The following is a 19,768-nucleotide window of genomic DNA, read 5'->3' on the forward strand; positions in this document are numbered from 1 at the left end:
CCTATATAAGCTGACTAGAAAACTACAGCCTTACTGTGTTCTTCCTTCTGCCACCCAACCTCATAGCATTTATGTTATCAAAATGCTTCAATCTTACACTAATGGGTAAAATTGAGTAAGATTCTCTGAAGTAGCAGCTATACCACAAAAAATATTTTTAAAGGACTGCTTTAATTACAATCCATACTATTCCCCTGGGTATCACTGGATACTGGAGAAATTGGAACATGGATAGTGTGCCACTGAACACGTTTGTCCTTTGTTTTTCCCCTTCTTCCCTCAAAGAACACTGAAAAGGCTCAAGATCTCTCGGATGGTTAAAAAATGGTTGGTGCCCAGTTTATGGCTCACCACTTCCAAGTGTGGAGGTTTTTAAAACAAATATTGTGAGGACTAGTGTCACTCTCATTTTTACCATCTCATGCTAAGTCTCATTTGTTCTAATTTGTTCATCTACCAACTTTAGGTTTTTTAAATGTGTTTATGTATAGCAAGCTGCATAAACATTACACATTTTCAACTTATTATGAAATGACCTAAACCTTTGCCTTGGCCTCTTCTATCTCTCCCCATCAAACAAACATGCTGAATGATAAAAGTTACTGTAACCATAGAACCAGCCCAAACTGGCCCTATGCTCTGTTTCTAACAAATATTAATACTGGGTTGTTGTTTTTTTTTTTTTCCAGAGATAACAAAGCAGCAATTCATGCAGATGGATGAAGTTGACACAGAGGTGAAAATTTTGACCTCAAGGAACAGCCAAAACCAAAGTTTCTCCCCCCAGTGGAACCAAAGGAGCAGACATGACCAGAACCTGCAGGCAGGAGACTTTTCAGAAGCGAAGGGTCTATTGTCTAGGACGATCTAATGCTGAAGTCCCCTTTACCACACTCAACCATAAATGACCAAGTTCCAAAGCCCTCCAATCGAAACCAGCCCTGCCAGCACTTCTGCAAGAAAACTTATCCTCCCCTAACTCATCAAAGTTCAACAGAACCCCAGAACAGAGAGACAGATATGAGCTCTGCTTCCTCTCGACGTGCTGGTCAACACTGCAATAAAACTCTTTGTTATCTCAAAAGCTATGATTAAAATATTAGCTTCTGTGCACTTTGGGCAGCAAGCCCTCTGCTTGGTAACGTTACCCTCAAAATCACCCTTTGGAGAAGTAAGATCAACAACGTAACAATGCAACTATGTCTCAGCCATGAAAAATCTGAAAAATAGATGTGCATGGCTCAGCCAGACTTGATCCCATTCTTTTGTTAAAGTTTGAAACAGAACTCACTTTTGGGTCAGAGATGCTCACAAAGGAATCTGCAAATACGTTACAGGCCAGCAAGGCCGAGTGTTGATAGTTTTTAAGAGGGAGAGGAGAAGCTTTATCCCATGAACTCAGTGAGGAGGAAGCACAGCCTTAAGCTTTATCAACAGGGGATTAATGAGCCACAGGACATAAAGTCTAATAGAGAGCAAAGCATATTAATGAGCTCAAGGCTCACATTCACCCTGAACCATTTAGTCTGAGAAGACCTACCTTGTGTCCCTCTGATTCTTCAGTGAATCATTCATGCTGCCGCCAGATGGTCACATTCCAGTTCCTCAGGACCTAGAAAACAAAATCCAGACTGTCTGCTATTCAAGACCACCCACATTAAGTCCAATGCAACTTGCTAGTCATCAGACACCTTCTTACATTTCCTGGTCAGACATTTTGCCATGATGTGCACAAATCATTCAATGACAAGTTCCTTTGGAAATTTTGGTACAGATCGGTCTATTATCCTCAAAATATCCTTTCCAACATGTTCCACCTCTGTTCAAATCCCACTCATTCTTTAAGACAGAGATCAGATATAAAATCCTCTCTGAAGCCTACCTATTTATTTTAGTCTGTGTCCTTATGTATGCAATTTACACTTTGTGGAAAATAATATCTAGGTTTTGGAGTGCCAGCACTTCTAAAGATAAAGAAACTAAGGTGGAAGATTAAATAGGGATAATACTAGTGTTTACTTCAAAGTAGGGGTCCCCAATTTCCCTGTATCCAATGCCTGATGATCTGAGGTGGAGCTGACATAATAATTATAGAACTAAAGGGTACAATAAATGTAATGCTCTGAATCATCCTGAAATCATCCCCCACCCAGTCTATGGAAAAATTATCTTCCACGAAACCAGTCCCTGTTGCCAAAAGCTTGGGGACTGCTGCTTTAAAAGAATGTTTAGAGAATTTAATGTGACAATATATGCTAAGTCCTTAGTACTACATAAATACATAAATATTATAAATATTTATGCATTTAATACATAAATACATAAATATTAATTGCTTAGAAAATCAGGTAGATTCTTTACTGTCTGAGCTACCTGGGAAGCCCTTATGTTAGCTAGTAAGTGAGAATCTTTAAACTCTAAATGTGAGCTATCTAACTCTGAGAGTTATATTGTATAGGTGAGTGTACCTGTGTTGAGGTATTAACACTATGCTACTCCACTACTATGAACTATGTTTTTGAGTTGGTTTATTTACTGTCTTGGTCTCTTAGAGATTCACTCTTAAGAAATGAACATTCTGGAGCTCTTGTGTTCTGTGTTTCACAGACAATCGTGAGACCCATCCAAGTCTGAAGATGGAGATGCAGATGGTCATGGAATAGGAAAGAATTAAGTAGCAAGAAGCTTGCAGTGCTTTACCAAGCCACAGGGACTGGCTAGCACAAGATGAAATTTATCAGATTTGTTTGGAGTTTTGACTTTGCCATATGGGTTCAGACAAAACTGAAATGCAAAACAGAATTTTAAATCATTCAAAGCTGTGAATGGAAATTGCCAAGTTTTACAGTCTCAACTGTGAGGTGGTGAGATCACGGGAAGAAGATAGGTACTCTAAAAGAAACAAAATGATCTCATTCTCTTTAACTCACATAACACCTACTATGTAGAAGACATGCTAAAGATGATGGGGAAAACAAAGATGCTTTGGTGCATTTAGTGATCTGATACCTAGTATCCTAACGACAGAAGAAGTGTTGGAGGTGTCTGGAGGCCTTATCATGAGTCTTGCATTCAATCTATTAAAAGCATAGCCAGGCATACATATATATTCATATATACTTTCCTTCTGAAATAATAACAGGATTCAGACAATGGCAAACAAAATGACTTTTTCATTATCCAAACCATAAACTTTAAAAAATTTCAGTTCATATTATATCTCATTCTTCTAAATATATATACTGAGTTGGCCAAACTATTTGTTCCAGTTTTTCTATAACATCTTATGGAAAAATCCAAACATTTTGGCCAACTCAATATATAACAAACATATAATTTCTAATGTACAGATAAACATGATTTATTTCACAGATTTTAAAAAAAATTACTATAATAAATGATCAAAATAACATTCTTTTAAAACATTCTTTAAGTGACACAACTAAATAGACTTAGCTTCTCTATTCATTTAGCACTTAATGAAGTCTTTGAAAGCTTTAGAAAAATCTCCAGAACACCTTATATCCTACATACAATATCCCTATTGTTAACATCTCTTATTAATGTGCACATATATCACAACTAGCAAACCAACAATGGTAAGTAATGATTCCCAAAAACTAAATTCTCTTCAAAGTTCTTCAGGTTTTTAAAATATATATACATATATATATATTGAAGTAATTGTAGTTCTACATTCACATGCAGTTCTATAAAATAACAGAAAGATCTAATGTAACATTTAACCAGTTTCACTCAACAATAATATAAGCATACCTTAGAGACATTGCAGGTTTTGTTCCAGACCACAACAATAAAGCAAATATTGCAATAAAGTGAGCCAAAGAATTTTTTTGGTTTCCAAGTGCATATAAAATTTCTATTTAAACTAATCGATTAAATAACATTAAAAAAATAACATTTTGTCTAAAAAAAATCAGTTCAGTTCAGTCGCTCAGTTGTGTCTGACTCTGCAACCCCATGAACTGGGGCATGCCAGGCCTCCCTGTCCATTACCAACTCCGAGAGTTTACTTAAACTCATGTCCATCAAGTCAGTGATGCCATCCAATCATCTCATCCTCTGTCGTCCCCTTCTCCTCCCACCTTCAATCTTTCCCAGCATCAAGGTCTTTTCCAATGAGTCAGTTTTTCACATCAGGTGGCTGAAGTGTTGGAGTTTCAGCTTCAGCATCAGTCCTTCCAATGAATATTCAGGACTGATTTCGTTTAGGATGGACTGGTTGGATCTCCTTGCAGTCCAAGGGACTCTCAAGAGTCTTCCCCAACACCACAGTTCAAAAGCATCAATTTTTCGGCACTCAGCTTTCTTCATAGTCCAACTCTCACATCCATACTTGACTACTGGGAAGACCATAGCCTTGACTAGACTGACCTTTGTTGGCAAAGTAATGTCTCTGCTTTTTAATATGCTGTCTAGGTTGGTCATAACTTTTCTTCCAGGGAGCAAACGTCTTTTAATTTCATGCCTGCAGTCACCATCTGCAGTGATTTTGGAACTCCAAAAAATAAAGTCTGTTACTGTTTCCACTGTTTCCCCATTTATTTGCCACTGACAGTTAAATTGACAGGAAATTCATGTTAACACCACAATGTGATCTCTCTGTAAACCTGTCAAAATGCCTGAAACAAAAAATACTGCTAACAACAAATGCTAGTAAGGCTGCAGAGAAACTGGATCATTAAAACACTGCTGGTGAGAATGCAAAATGGTATATCTACTCTGGGAAACAGTTTTCTGATTACTTAAAAAACTAAGCATACAACCCACTACTCACAATTCAACATTTATCCCAGACTGATGAGAAGATATGTTCACACAAAACTGAACGTGAATATTTGTTGTTGTTATTTAGTTGCTAAGTCATATGTGACTCTTTGTGACCCCCATGTATTGTTAGCCCTCCAGGCTCCTCTGTCCATGGGATTTCTCAGGCAAGAACACTGGGTGGGTTGCCATTTCTTTCTCCAGGGGATCTTCCTGAACCAGGGATCGAACCCATGTCACCTGCATTGGCAGGCAGATTCTTTACCACTGAGCCACCAGGGAACACATTAACCTGGAAGAATCTCCAGAGAATTATTCTGACTTTACAAAATGCCAACCCTATAGGTTATCTAGATGGTTCTGTTTAAAGTACATTCTTGAAATGGCAAAATCATAGAAATGGAGAATAAATTTTGATTGCTAGTGATAATGAGGGGATGGAAGTGGAAGGATTTTCTCTATAGAAGAACATGAAGGATGCTTGTAGGGATGGAAATGTTCTGTATATGGAATATCAATGGAATGTAAATGTTAGAACAATTTTGTCTGTGTGTAAAAACATAATCTTGCTGAGATTTTGATAATAATTGTTGTAAACAAGTAAATCAGTCTGGAGAGAATTAACATCTTTACCTTGTTGAATCTTTCAATCCATGAATATAGTATATCTCCATTTATTTTGATCTCCATCTAATTTCAGTGTTTTAGCATTTTTAGCATACAAATCTTGTAAATTTTATGGTAGATTTAAACCTAATGATTTCATTTTCTTTGAGCAATTGTTAAGTCATACTGTATTTTTGATGTTCATGTTTCATGACTTTCATGTAAAATGCAATTGTGTTTTGTTTATCTTGTATCCTGGGAATTTTGTGAAATAATTTTTTTTAGTTTTAGGAGGGTTTTAGTATATTTCTTGATATTTTATGTGTATTCAAGCATGTCATTTGCAACTAAAAAACTAGTTTGACATCTTTCTGACCAGCATTTTTATTTCCTGTTCTTGCCTTATTGCATTGGTTAGCACTTCCGGAACTGTGCTGTGTATGAGTGGTGAGAGAGCGTTTGTTTTTAATGTATAGGAAAAGATCTACTTAACTCTTTTTGTCTTAATCACTTCTGACCTTAGTGGGAAAAACCTCAGTGACCATCTAAGACTAGAAACAACTGCCTTCACCATTAAGTATACTGTTAGCTGTAGAATTTTTGTAGGTAATTTTTATCAGCATGAGGAACGTCTACTCTATTTCTATTTTTAATATTTTATATAATAACTGGATGCTTCTTGAGTTTTTTCAAACACTTATACTGCATTAATTGATTTCACAGGTTGATATTTCTTCTTTAGCCTGTAATATGGTCAACTACATTATTTGATTTTCTAATATCAAACCAGTCTTTTATCAATGATAATGGCATATAATTCTTTTTATATATTGTTACATTTGCTAATATTGTGTTAACAATCTTTGCACCTGCATTCATGAGGTATACTGGTTTATAATAATTAGTCTTTTTGTTCTGTGTTTTGTATTGACAATTTTTGTATCCACGTAATACTAATTTTATAAAATAAATTAGAAAGTGTTTTTGTCTTATTTTCAAGATGACATTGTGTAGAACAGGTGTTATTTTGCTCTTTATTTTCGCTGAGCTCTTGATATGGGAGCTTATTCATTTATGACTTTTCCCCTTTTTTATGGATGTATTTAGTACTATAAATATTCCTCACAACACTGTTTTCATCCCATTAGCATTCCCCTTCAGAGATATAATTGCTTTAAATAATTTTTAGTGTAGTTTCTTTCTGCTGTTCAGATTGTGTGATTTCTCTTGTTTATACTATAAAGTTCAATGATTCTTACTTCGGTCTCCTCTATTTGGCTGTTAAATCAATTTATTGAGTATTTCATTTCAATTACTCAGTTTTTCAATCATTAACTTCCATTTGTTTTTTTATATCATCTGTTCCTTTGCTGAGAATGTCTAGTTCTTCATGGCAGGATTCTAGCAAAAGTTAAACAAAACTATGTATACGACATTTGGGAGACTGCCTCACACATAATTACTCAAAAATGATAATTGCTATCATTATATTTTATTTCTAATAGGTACAAAATCATATTTTTTTTCAATTAAAAATCATGTGATCTTAAACAAAATGCTACCATCTTTACCATGAGACTGTCATTAGTTAGGATAGAAATTCACGGAATTTATATCACTAACCTGGAGTCAGTAACCTGGCGAAAAGGCTTATTATCAGAATGTTAGAAACGTATCTTAATTATAATTATACACATTTCAGAGTTCAAAAAAAAATTCTAGTCTGCAAATCAGAATGAAGAAAGCTTGTGCACTTAGCCTTATGATAAATGACTTCACCCTGACAGGATTCCACTACAGTACTGAAAGTGCAATATATTATGACAAAAAGGAAAGTGACAAAACTGTTTCCCGGATTTGAGGAGATGTACTTCATCATATGTCTTGATCAGCCTTCTTATTGAATCTCTGAATATTAACTAGCCTTGTACTGCTGTAACACATTTCTTTCCAAGGCTGAGGGAATGTTCTCAGGACACAATCCTGACTATTTCTGAAATCTCAGGTGTTACCCTTTTATGTTGAAAAGTCTTATACTCAAATCCAGTTCTATCTACCAGGCTGAGAAACCAATATTGAATAGCACAGACCCTAGGAAGGACCTTGCACCAGGTTGTAGGCTGCCAGGCCCTATATGCTTGCTGCCCAGTGCCAACCCAGGAGTAAGATTAAAGGTTGTGCCTCTTCCCCAACCAACTGCCCACACTCCACTTAGGGCTAAAATTGTGAATCACTGTTTTGAGTAGATTAAACTATATAATACCAATTAATGCAAATGCTTGTGAACCTGGTTGATACTTTGGTTACCTGGGAGCAAATACACTTTATTTACTACAACAATCTTTTGGGAATTCTAGGTCACAAATTTCAACATTTTTCTGAGGAATAAGGACCAGGAAAAGTTTATCCAACAGGGCTCTGCAAAATGAAGGGCTTTCCATCCACCACCTCTTTCATCCTCCTAACTTACTTAAGTGAAGTCTGTGACCCCTATTTTGCAGATGAGGCTTGTTGAGGTTTTAAGACTAGCTAGAACCTGGATTTTCATTCTCGTCTTTCTGTCTTTAAGTCCTAGATGTTTTCACCTAAATCCACTCTCTTTCTGGGCTATTCTTGATCAGTTTAACTTCTGCCCCAAATGCCCCATCAGCCAAATTGATAATGTTTTCTAAGAGACTGTGAAAGAAGCACAGTGCATCCCTGTGGCCAGCAGAGTCAACAACAGGAAACAAAGGGAAAATCTAGCAGCCTGTGAAAGTGGCAGCCTTGAGAACACTTGAAATATATTGTTCCTAAACTAAGATTTTGGAAACTAATAAAAAGGCATCTTCTCTTTCAGGAGGTTTAGTTTTGTATTAAATTTTTGGTTTTTCCATTTATGTGTGTATTTTGTAGTATAAGATTTTATTTTTTAATCATTTCCTATATAATAAACCATAGTACAAAAATTTTTTATCTACATAGTCTCATTTAATCCTCACAATGTACCTATGATATCAGTGCTATTAATTATAACTCCTCTTTCTATAATGGAGGAAATCAAATTTCAGAGATGCCACGTGACTTGACCAGTTAAGTTAATCATCATATGACCTTTGGGCTATTCAATTAAGTAGTTCAGAATTCAAACTCAGATCTTAATCCACCAGAGTAAGTGCGTCCTGTTTTGTTGCAGAGTATCTTACAGATTTTCCATTTTAAAAAGTAGGCTTCAGCAAGCTGTTTCTTTTTAGGCCCCTGCAGCTTATGAATTTATAAACAGATAAGAGAAACCATGGCAATAGATGAGACTATTTCCATTTTCTTTGACCATTTGCATCTTATTAAAATTTTAAACATATTAATTACTAATTAGAGAAATCTAGATGGTAATCACAGAGATTTAATTTACCCAGTATCATTTATGGGAAGGTGAGATTTGTCACTTGGAAATGATAATTAACTCATCAGAAATGTTTGGGACCGAAAGGAAAAAATTAAAAGGAAGTACTTGGGAGTTAGGCTAAAAAAAAGGCAACCAAACCTCTTACTGAATACATTGGTGCAAGGCAAAACAACATTCCCACTGGTCTGTAGTGCTAAAGCCAGAATTCTTAGTAAAGAGGACACAATACCAGAAGATCTTTAGATATGTTAACACCTTAATGTAAGTTTAATGGTCTGTGAATGTTGCTTTCCTAATGCCTAATCAGAATTACAAATTGATTTTCAAAGGCCTTTTTTGTTGTTGTTCTCGTTTTGCTGTCTTCTATGGAAGAAATACGTTACTTCTATAGTGTTTTTTCTTCTTGTCTCTCTGCCTCTATAACATAAAAATACCACAGATAGAAACAAATTATATTACCGATGTTACAGAGCAAAGAAATAGTAGATTTTTTTCCCCCTCAATGTTTATTGAGAACTTAAGTGTCTGGAGTATAGATATTAACAAGAGTGCTGCATCTATCAGAAAAGATATATTTTCAGTTTCCATCAGCCTTTATAAAATCACCTACACAGTACTAAGCAAACCATCAATTTGCAAACGAACTAGGTCTCACTTGTTGTTCAGTTGTTCAGTCATGTCCGACTCTTTGTGACCCCATGGACTGCAGCATGCCAGGCTTCCCTGTCCTTCACTATCTCTGAGTTTGCTCAAACTCAGAGAAAGTCTCAAATATTTCATGGACTTGGCTTCAATTCTTTGCAAATTATTCTGGAGGAACCGGACATTTTTAAATGAAAAAATATAAGAAAAGAAAAATTTTAAATAAATGGAAAATGAATAAGAAATGTGTTTTTTAAAACCCCAGGTACAAGAATTATTTTAAAAAATGATCTTGAACTGTTATTAAAGATGTTTCTGCTCCACTTGTAGTGGTAGGGTAGTCTATATACCCTTTTAATACCATAGGACCTCCCTCCAAAAACACTGTGGTTTCCCAGCAATGATGTTCAAAGAGCTCTTTAAATAGTGGCTTTTTTCATTATAAATTTTGCATGTAAACACTTTGCATGCTCTGATTTAATGAGGCCATTCAAAGCTTTCTTAATACTACTGCAACTTTCTCCCTCAGGACTCATTTGATTGCTCAGAAATATCTTTGATTCATTTGCATTTACTAATTTAAGGAACCATGAGGATATTTTCTGAGCCCCTACTAAATTCCTGATAGTGAGCCCTGGGGATACAGCAATAAACAAGACAAATGTGGTCCTTGCCTTCACTGAGCTTGTAATCCATTGGATAAAACAGATTTTTGAGAAAGTAATCACAGGAACAGTGAATTCAACAAGGAAATTTGAGGCACAATGCAAATATTTTATACATTATAAAATAAGCATATGTCAAAATTTTTTAAGAATGCATTAATTAATGAGAGAACCAGAAATTGGTTCAAATGTGAATTTAATTTACAGAGATTCGTACTCTGTATCAAATGAAATTTATTTCATTATTAGGAACAGGAACAATTTGCATTGCTCTGAACAAAAATCAGTAATATTACTATCATGCATGCTAAGTTGCTTCAGTCGTGTCCAATTCTTTGTGACTTTATGGACTATAGCCTGACAGGATCCTCTGTCCATGGGATTCTCCAGGGAAGAATACGGGAGTGGGTTGCCATTTCCTACTCCAGAGGATCTTCCTGACCCAGAGGTCAAAGAAGTGTAAGAGTATTTTCTTATCAGTCTTCTTCTGTCTCTACATAGTTGTAAGATAACCTAGTCAAAGACAATTAAAGACACCTCTGTGAAACCAGGTAACTCATAGAGGGTTCACTAGCTGTAGTGTCCCACACTCCTCCCGAGGTACACCCAGTAATCTTTGTGAGGTTTTTTTGGCCTATTTCCAAGTCTTTGACAGTTTGCCCTGGTAGCTTAAAAGAGGTAACTAGGAAAAGGTTAGTAATAACTAGGAAAAGGTTAGTAATAACAGGAAACAGATAGTTACCACACCCCTGTAAACCTTTACTGGAAAGCATAATATGAATGTAATATGAAGAAGGAGTAGTAGAATCTCACGACAAAAGGGAAACCAATTGAAACACAATTTTAGAACATATGTCACTTTGCCTTCTTTCTAGGAAGAAAGATGGATTTTTGTCAGTACCTTTCCTCTTGAGTATCAGATAAAAGGTTGAAAATTCAGTTCTACCTCTACAAGAAGGCGTTCAAATTTTTCTATGTATATCTACATATATATTCTAAATTTATATTTTTTAAATTTATATTGAATGGAAAAAGTATACAACATTATGAATTTTAAATTCAATTTAAATAAATTAAATATATTAATAAATGAAATTTAAATAAAATCAAGAATTTTAAATTTCTTGATAATATGTTGAACGTGTAACCATTAAAATAATGTGTGTAGCATACTTAATTCAATCTTTCTTTAGTTGGATTTACTATAATTATTAACTATTAAAACAATAGTCTGACAATATCTGTATATGAACATATTTGCTTATATATGTATAAATACTTATTATAGTTATTTTATTGATAATAAAACTAGAACAAAAAGATTAGGGACAAAGAATTGTATAATTTTTCCAATTAACATTTTGTTTGCAGCTTTCTTTTCTTCTTTTCATCATTCTTTTTTCACTTTTTCCAACACAAACTGGAGTAGATATTTATTAAAAAATAAAAAGCACACAAAATCTCTCTTCTTTCTACTAAAAACAAGTGAAGCTAATAACTGTATAGGAGTATAATTTATAAAAATACAAAATTACTATGTTGTATACCTGAAACTAATATGAGGTTGTAGGTTACCTATACTTCAAAAAAAGAAAGTAAGTGAAATCCAAAAAGAAAAAAAATGAATTTTTCTCAGCTTAGAGATTAACCCACTTCTCATCACGATTAGGGTCTAGTGGGGAAAATGCTCTTTGAGAGAATATTTCCTCTCCTTATCTCTGTTGGTGAGTTAAAAGAAAAATCATGGAGAATGTGAATGTTAATAATAGAGAAGAATCTAGAGGGAGAAAAATATGCTCCTTAATTTAAAATGAAGGAAGTGGTTGCATAACCACCAGATACCCTTTGCTTGCAACAGGAAGGTCATTTAAATCATTCATGCCTTAGAAGAAAGTATATAGATCATTTTTTTATACCCTCTTCAATGTTGTTTTACAACCTCAATCACTTGAGAACTAACTCTGAGAGGCGCTGCTGCAAAAAAGCAAGATAGTATGCAGTCTATCTTTAGAACACAACTTTTTAAAAGAATTTTGAGACAGTCAAACAAATTAATACTTGGTATACGTAATACTTGTCTGTGTTTCCTTTTGTGAAATCACTGACACGGCGATGTTCCTCGTTAAATCATTTAATATGTGACATCACTGTGATTATAGGCAGTCAGTAAAGTACATACTCTATTTGGTCATAAATTAAAATAATGAGCTTCACAAATGCACATTTTTTAGATGTTAAATTTGATACTGATTTTCAAAATTTATTTTATTCCAGCCATCCTATTCTTCATTTTTTCATACTTTCTTAGTGTATGGACTCCATGAGTTGCATTATAGCAGCACATTTTCTTGGGCCCCATTAATACTTCATACTCTCTCTTTTTTTTTTTTAACCAAAAAATGATTCAACTTGACTTATAATATTGAAAAAGGGAATTGAGCCAAATAAGAAAAGGACAATTATCTAGCAGCCAGGAATATAGTCTATTAATTACCCAATACTATTAAATATAGTTCTGTACTTCCTCGAAACCAACATCAAGCATTAAATTTGTTGAATTATATGAGTTTCATCCTCTAAAACGATATGGTATTATCTGGTATGTGTGTATGTTTGCTAAACAGTGAAATCTGGAAAAACCTACTAAGCAGCCCTTATTTAAGATACATTAGATAGCGCCACGGTCTAAATGTTTGGACCTCCCCAAGATTAATATGTTAAAATTCTAACCCCCAAAGTCAATGGTATTAGGAGGTAGGGACCTGGGAGATGATTAGGTCTGAGGTAGGACCCCTCATGGTTGGAATTAGTGATCTTATAAAAGAGATCATACAAAGATTCCCTGGTGGCTCAGACAGTAAACAATCTGTCTGCAGTGCCAGAGACCTGGGTTTGATCCCTGGGTTGGGAAGATCCCCTGGAGAAAAGAATGGCTACCCAGTCCAGTATTTTTGCCTGGGAAATCCCATGGACAGGGAGCCTAGCAGGCTGTATTCCATGGGGTCACAAGAGTCTAACGTGACTGAGCAACTAACACTTTCAGACACTTTTACAGAGATTCTAGCCCCTTCCGCTAGAAAAGGACACAGTGAGGAGATGCAGCAGAATCCAAAGGAGGGCCTTCACTAGGACATGACGACACTGGCAGCTTAATCTAAGACTTTTAGCTTCCAGAGCTTGAGAAATGAATTCCTATTTTTTCTAATCCATCCAGTTTACAGTATTTTCTTAGAGCAGCTTGAGTAGACTAGAAAATAAACAGCAAAATGCAAAGCTATTCATTCATATTGTTCTTATCCTTACTGTTCTTATTCCACAGGAGGTTTATTTTTCTGTTTTATATTATGATGGAGCTTGAAAATTTTGATCTGCAAAATTTTATTCCAGGTCTATGCTATTTGGATGTTCATAAAGGGAAAAGGAAATTCAGATTTGGTATTCAAAAGTACAGCAGAAATGAGCATGGAATATTTCTGCTCATTTTAAAAATATTTTTCCCTGCCCCACTTCCCAAGTTGTTCTTTGGAAAACTTTATGATGTTTGCAAATTCCAAGACTCACTTAAAAGGGTAAGAAAGGTACATCAGAGCAAGAAAAGAAAGGAATGCAGAAGAGGAAACTAATTCTAAGCTGGGCTAAAAGGTCATAGGCAAGTTTTTACTTTCATGTCTTATACTTGTGTTTGCTTCTTATGCCACTTGGTAGAAAGAGGGCAAGATGAGGAAACAAGGTCACCAAGGAAAGTAAGGGATACAATAAAAATATATATCAGGTCAGTTCAGTTCAGTTGCTCAGTCGTGTCCGACTCTGCGACTCCACAGACTGCAGCACGCCAGGCTTCCCTGTCCATCACCAACTCCCAGAGTTTACTCAAACTCATGTCCATTGAGTTGGTGATGCCATCCAACCATCTCATCCTCTGTCATCCCCTTCTCCTCCCACCTTCAATCTTTCCCAGAATCAGGATCGTTTCAAATTAGTCAGTTCTTCGCATCAGGTGGCCAAAGTATTGGAGTTTCAGCTTCAGCATTAGTCCTTCCAATGAATAGTCAGGACTGATTTCCTTTAGGATGGACTGGTTGGATCTCCTTGCAGTCCAAGGGACTCTCATATAAAGAAAGCTGAGTGCAGAAGAATTGATGCTTTTGACCTGTGGTGTTGGAGAGGACTCTTGAGAGTCCCTTGGGCTGCAAGGAGATCCAACCAGTCCATCCTAAAGGAGATCAGTCCTCGATGTTCATTGGAAGGATTGATGTTGAAGCTGAAACTCCAATACTTTGGCCACCTGATGAGAAGAGCTGACTCATTGGAAAAGACCCTGATGCTGGGAAAGATTGAGGGCAGGAGGAGAAGGGGATGACAGACGATGAGATGGTTGGATGGCATCACTGACTCAATGGATACAGGTTTGGGTGGACTCCAGGATTTGGTGGTGGACAGGGAAGCCTGGTGTGCTGTGGTTCATGGGGTCACAAAGAGTCGGACACGACTGAGTAACTGAACTGAACTGATAGCTCTCCATTTATTTATGTTTTAATTGTTCTCAGCACTGTATGCATATCTTGACCATACTTTTAGAAATCTATTCCTATGTATCATATTTATTTTATTTATTTCTAAAATGTTAAACATTAGTATATACATATACTATTGATTAAATATGCTGACTTTGTACTTCATGATGTTGCAAAATTACTATTTTGATAATTTGTTGGGAAATTTATTAGAATTTTCAATGTACATATTCAAGTTGTCTGAAAATAAAGACAGATTTTTTGTTTTTCCTGTCTATATGCCTTTTATTTCTTTACTTTTTGCTTTTGCACTGGTTAGGTCTTCCAGCATAATGTTGAATAAAGTTGGAAAGGGAGAATATTCTTACCTCGTTCTTGATCTTCAGTCAAAAGCAATTAGTTTAACACTACTAAATATGACTTTAGGTGAGAAATGGAATATTTCTGGCCATATCAGTAAACTAAGAATGTCACAGTCATCAGCAATTGCAGCCAGCAAGTGTTGTGAGCTGGTGAGCCCTGAAGAAACTCAGGATGTGAAAACACAGGACACTGGCCCCAGATTGGTGAAGTAGATATCAAAGGAATGACATCAGTGGGTCCAAACTCTTGCACCTGCCCATACGTAGAAAAGCACTAAATTCCTTAGCGTGGCATATCTGGTTTCTTTAATTAACAGTAATCTTTTGATGTTCCTGACTACCTGCCCTTTGTTGTAAAACTCCTATATATCTTAGTTTCTTCCCTCAACTCCTCAAAACAGTTTCTCAGAACTATCGGAAATGCTTTCTCTGGGGCTGCAGTCCTTTTTGTCTCAAAGAAAACTTAACTTGCAAATTTCGCATTGTGTATTATTTTAAGTAAACATAGGCATTAGTTTTGTTTTTTTTTTAATATATTCTTTATCAAGTTGAGAACATTTCTTCTATTCATAGTTTGCTGAGAGATTCATCATGAATGTGTGTTCAATTTTATTAAATGCTTTTTCTGCCTCTATTGAGATAAACATTCTTTTCTTAATATTGTTAACTTGATAAAAACCTTAATCGATTTCTAAATGTTGAATCAAACTTTCATGTCTTAAATAAACTTAACTTGGTCATGATGACTTACCCACTTTAAATAATACTGAATTTCAACTTTCTACTATTAGTTTTTTGAATCTGTATTCATGACAGATATTGGTCTTACACATTTTTTTCTTTGTTGCAACATCTTTGCTTTTGGTATCATGGTTATGGTGGCCTCATAAATAAGTGAGGAATCATTCCCTTTTCATCTATTTTCTGATGAAAAGAATGGTAATATTCTTTTTCAAATGTTAGGCAGAACTCATTAGTGTAGCTATCTGAGCCTGACACTTTCTCTATGAAAAGGGTTTTATTTATGAATTAAATATTTGTCTTAGATATAATACAATTCAAATTTTCTATCACTGTATATATTTTGGAAAAATCTTGTTTTCAAGGAATTTGTTATTTCATCTGGGTTGACAAATATATTGACATAAAGTTGTTGATAATATTCCTGAATTATTCAGTTTATATCTCTAGGCTGTCAAGTGATAGCTCTTCTTCTACTTCTAGTACTAAGAGTTTGTGCCCTTTATCTTGATCAGTCCAACTAAAGGTTCATAAATCTTATGGACTTACTCAATGAACAAACTTTTGTTTTTATTGATTATTCTTATTGTCTACTTTCTTTAAAACTATCAATCTTTCATATTTGTTTTCATTTACTTTCACTTTAATTTGATCTTTTTCTAGCTTCTTAACAACAAAGATTATATCATTGATTTTAGCTACTATTTTTGTTTATATTTAAGCATTTAAATCTCTAAGTTTTCTGTAAGTACTGTTCAGCTGCATCCCACAAATTTTGATGTTTTGCATTTTCATTCAGTTTTAAAATATTTTCTAATTTCTCTTCCGATTTTTTTTCTGTGATCTATAGGTTATTTAGGAGACTGTTGTTTGATTTCCAAATTTATAAAAACTTTCCAAATATTTTCCTGTTACTCATTTCTGTTTTAATTATGTGTGGTAAGAGAAAATGTTCTATATTACTTCAATCATTCCAATTTTGTTTGGATTAATTTTGTGATCAAAAATGTACAGTGTCATGGTAAATTTAAGTGAGTATTTGAAAAAGATGTACATTTTTTATTGTTTTTTGGTATTTCTAAAGATCACACTTACTTCAAGTTAATAATATTTATAGGTCTTCAAAGCCTATAAATTGTAAATTATTTAATATTAGTTAACAGTAGTCACATATTCTATATCTTTATTCTTTTACCTGTCTAGTTTGATATCAATTTCAAAGAGAAATATATAAAATATCTACTATGAGTGTAGAATTGTCTATTTCTCCTTCCTCTTCTAACAGTATGCATGCCATGCATTTTGAAGCTCTATTGCTGGGTGCATATAGTAATATAATACAGGGTGGGGGCAGGGGGAGAGGCAAGATATTGGAGCTGAAATGAAACTGATGATGCTGCAAGTAAGCAAGCAAGCAAGCAATAAATAGTTAAATGCCAGTTTGCAAATAAGGAGAGTAATTTTAGAAAAAAAAATTGCAACAACCTATCAGCATGAGAGGATAAGTAGCTACGAGCTATGCCATTCCTGTGTATCTAAAGTTTCAGAGGACATTACAGATAATTCTAAAACAGAAGAGCTACTATATCTATCTGCCTACCTACCTTTGTATCTATCTATGAAGGTTGACCTTTGAACAACCATGGCTTAATTGTGGGTTCTTCCACATTTGCAGATTCAACCAACCACAGATCTTGTAGAACTGTAGCATTTACTATTTAAAAATATCTGTGTGTAAGTAGACCCATGTAGTTCAAATTTGTTTAAGGGTCAACTGCATTTTTTAATAGCTATCATCTTGGGATAGGTATTTTAATTTCATATTCTCATGTACCAGCTCTTTAGATTTAATATTTGAATTAAGCTGCTAACTTTCTAGCTCACCCAGCCTACCACTATCAGGCAGTCTTGTACTCCTTGGGCAGTGACAAAAGCCAAGAGGAGCAATCAGTGATCAGGGTATCACCAACAGGAGGATGAGCTCTACTGGCCCCAGAGCAGGAATTAAAATGGTAAGATGGAAGGTGGAAGGAAACATGGATTCTGGAAAACTGCTGGAAATTTTATTTACTCTGGTCTCAATATCTACCAGTACAAAAACTAATATGTTCTTGGATTCATAGGGTTAATTCTCCCCAAATTTCTCATGACTCTAGCCTTTTTTCATAAGTGTGTTGGATAGTCTCTTTTTGCAACCTCAGTCACTCACATTTTGAGCTTCCATAAGTTGACACTTAAGCTCTGAATCACAGCACCCTTGGGCTCTGACTTCCTTCCTGGCCAGGCCGTGGTTCTGCAGTGGCTGCCCTCCTCTATCTATGTTAACAAACCTTGCCAGAGAACTTTCTAAACTATGTCTTGTCAGATTCCAATGATGGCTTACCTTCTCCTCTGCTCCCTCTCACCATCTTTCTATATTAGGCTCAGATTTGGTAGTAATTTCTTGCGGGGTGTGTTTCCATTCTTTGTTGATTTCCTTAAAACCTTCTCACACTGTATATATGATCTTTATCGACTCTCCTGAACCATTCCCACATCCAAGTTCAGGAGTGGCAGCTGTGTTTCGCTGGACTTGCCGTGTGGAGATACCTCACATCCAAGGTCAGAAAAACCCCAGTAGGACGGTAGGCACTGGAGCAGCTATGAGGAGATACCCCATGTCCAAGGGCAAAAGAGAAGCCCCAGCAAGATAGTAGGAGGGGCGAATTCACGTTTAGAACCAAACCCCGTTCCTGCCAGAGATGCTCAGAGGGCTCAAACAAACTTTGTGCACACAAGGACCCAGGGACCCCACAGAGACTGAGACAGAACTGTGTTTGAGTGTCTCCTGTGGAGGTACATGTTGGCAGTGGTCTGCCGCAGGGACAGGAGCTCTGGGTGTGGGTATGGCATAAGTCCTCTTGGAGGAGGTCATCATTAACCCCACCATAGAGCTGCCAGAACTTACATAGGACTGAGAAATAGACTCTTGGAGGGCACAACAGAACCTTGTGCACCAGGACCCAGGAGAAAGGAACAGTGACCCAACAGGAGACTTGCCTGTGGGTGTCTGGGAGTCTCCAGTGAAGGCATGGGTCAGTGGTGGCCTGCTACAAAGTTGGGGCATGGACTGTAGCAGTATAGGCATGGGATCTTTTGAAGGAGGTCACCATTATCTTCATTACCTACACCATAGTTTAGCCCCAGGTAAATAGCAGGGAGGGAACACAGCTCTACCCATCAACAGAAAATTGGATTAAAGACTTACTGAGCATGGCCCCGCCCATCAGAACAAGACCCAGTATCCCCCTCAGTCAGTCTATTCCATCAGGAAGCTTTCATAAGCCCCTTATCCTTCTCCATCAGAGGGCAGACAGACTGAAAACCACCATCACAGAAAACTAACCAACCTAATCACATGGACCACAGCCTTGTCTAACTCAGTCAAACTATGAGCCATGCCGTGTAGAGCCACCCAAGACGGATGGGTCATGGTGGAGAGTTCTGACAAAACGTGGTCCACTGGAGAAGGGGATGGCAAACCACTTCAGTATTCTTGCCTTGAGAACCCCATGAACAGTATGAAAAGGCAAAAAGATAGGACACTGAAAGATGAACTCCCCAGGTCAGTAGGTGTCCAATATGCTACTAGAGATCAGTGGAGAAATAACTCCAGAAATAAGGAAGAGATGCAGTCAAAGCAAAAGCAACACCCAGTTGTGGATATGACTGGTGATAGAAGCAAGTTCCGACGCTGTAAAGAGCAATATTGCATAGGAACCTGGTATGTTAGGTCCATGAATCAAGGCAAACTGGAAGTGATCAAACAGGAGATGGCAAGAGTGAACGTTGACATTTTAGGAATCGGTGAACTAAAATGGACTGGAATGGGTGAATTTAACTCAGATGAAGGGCGGCGGCTGCCACGGACTGCGCAGAAGTGTGGCCGAGAGGAGCTACCCCACGGCTGAGGCCAGGGGCAGCGGACGAGAGCAGCTACCCCACGGCCGAGGTCAGAGGCAGCGGCCGAGAGGAGCTACCCCATGTCCAAGGAGCAGCAGCTGCGCTGGCACAGGAAGGCCGAGA

General features: G+C 36.4%; 1 protein-coding gene across 2 annotated transcripts in view; it reads right to left on the reverse strand.

Annotated features, from left to right (window-relative positions):
• The window catches only part of LOC145514265 (uncharacterized), a 985,725-nt gene that overhangs the window by 649,271 nt on the left and 316,686 nt on the right, over nucleotides 1–19,768 (reverse strand). For both annotated transcript variants that reach the window (XR_014060002.1, XM_081511613.1), the window contains exon 3: nucleotides 1,541–1,612. The gene's annotated coding sequence lies outside the window, so the exon portion shown is untranslated. The remainder of the gene's footprint in view (nucleotides 1–1,540; nucleotides 1,613–19,768) is intronic.

The sequence above is a fragment of the Giraffa tippelskirchi genome, chromosome 7, assembly GCF_054371585.1.
Source record: "Giraffa tippelskirchi isolate mGirTip1 chromosome 7, T2T-mGirTip1v1.2.pri, whole genome shotgun sequence".
NCBI lineage: Eukaryota > Metazoa > Chordata > Mammalia > Artiodactyla > Giraffidae > Giraffa > Giraffa tippelskirchi.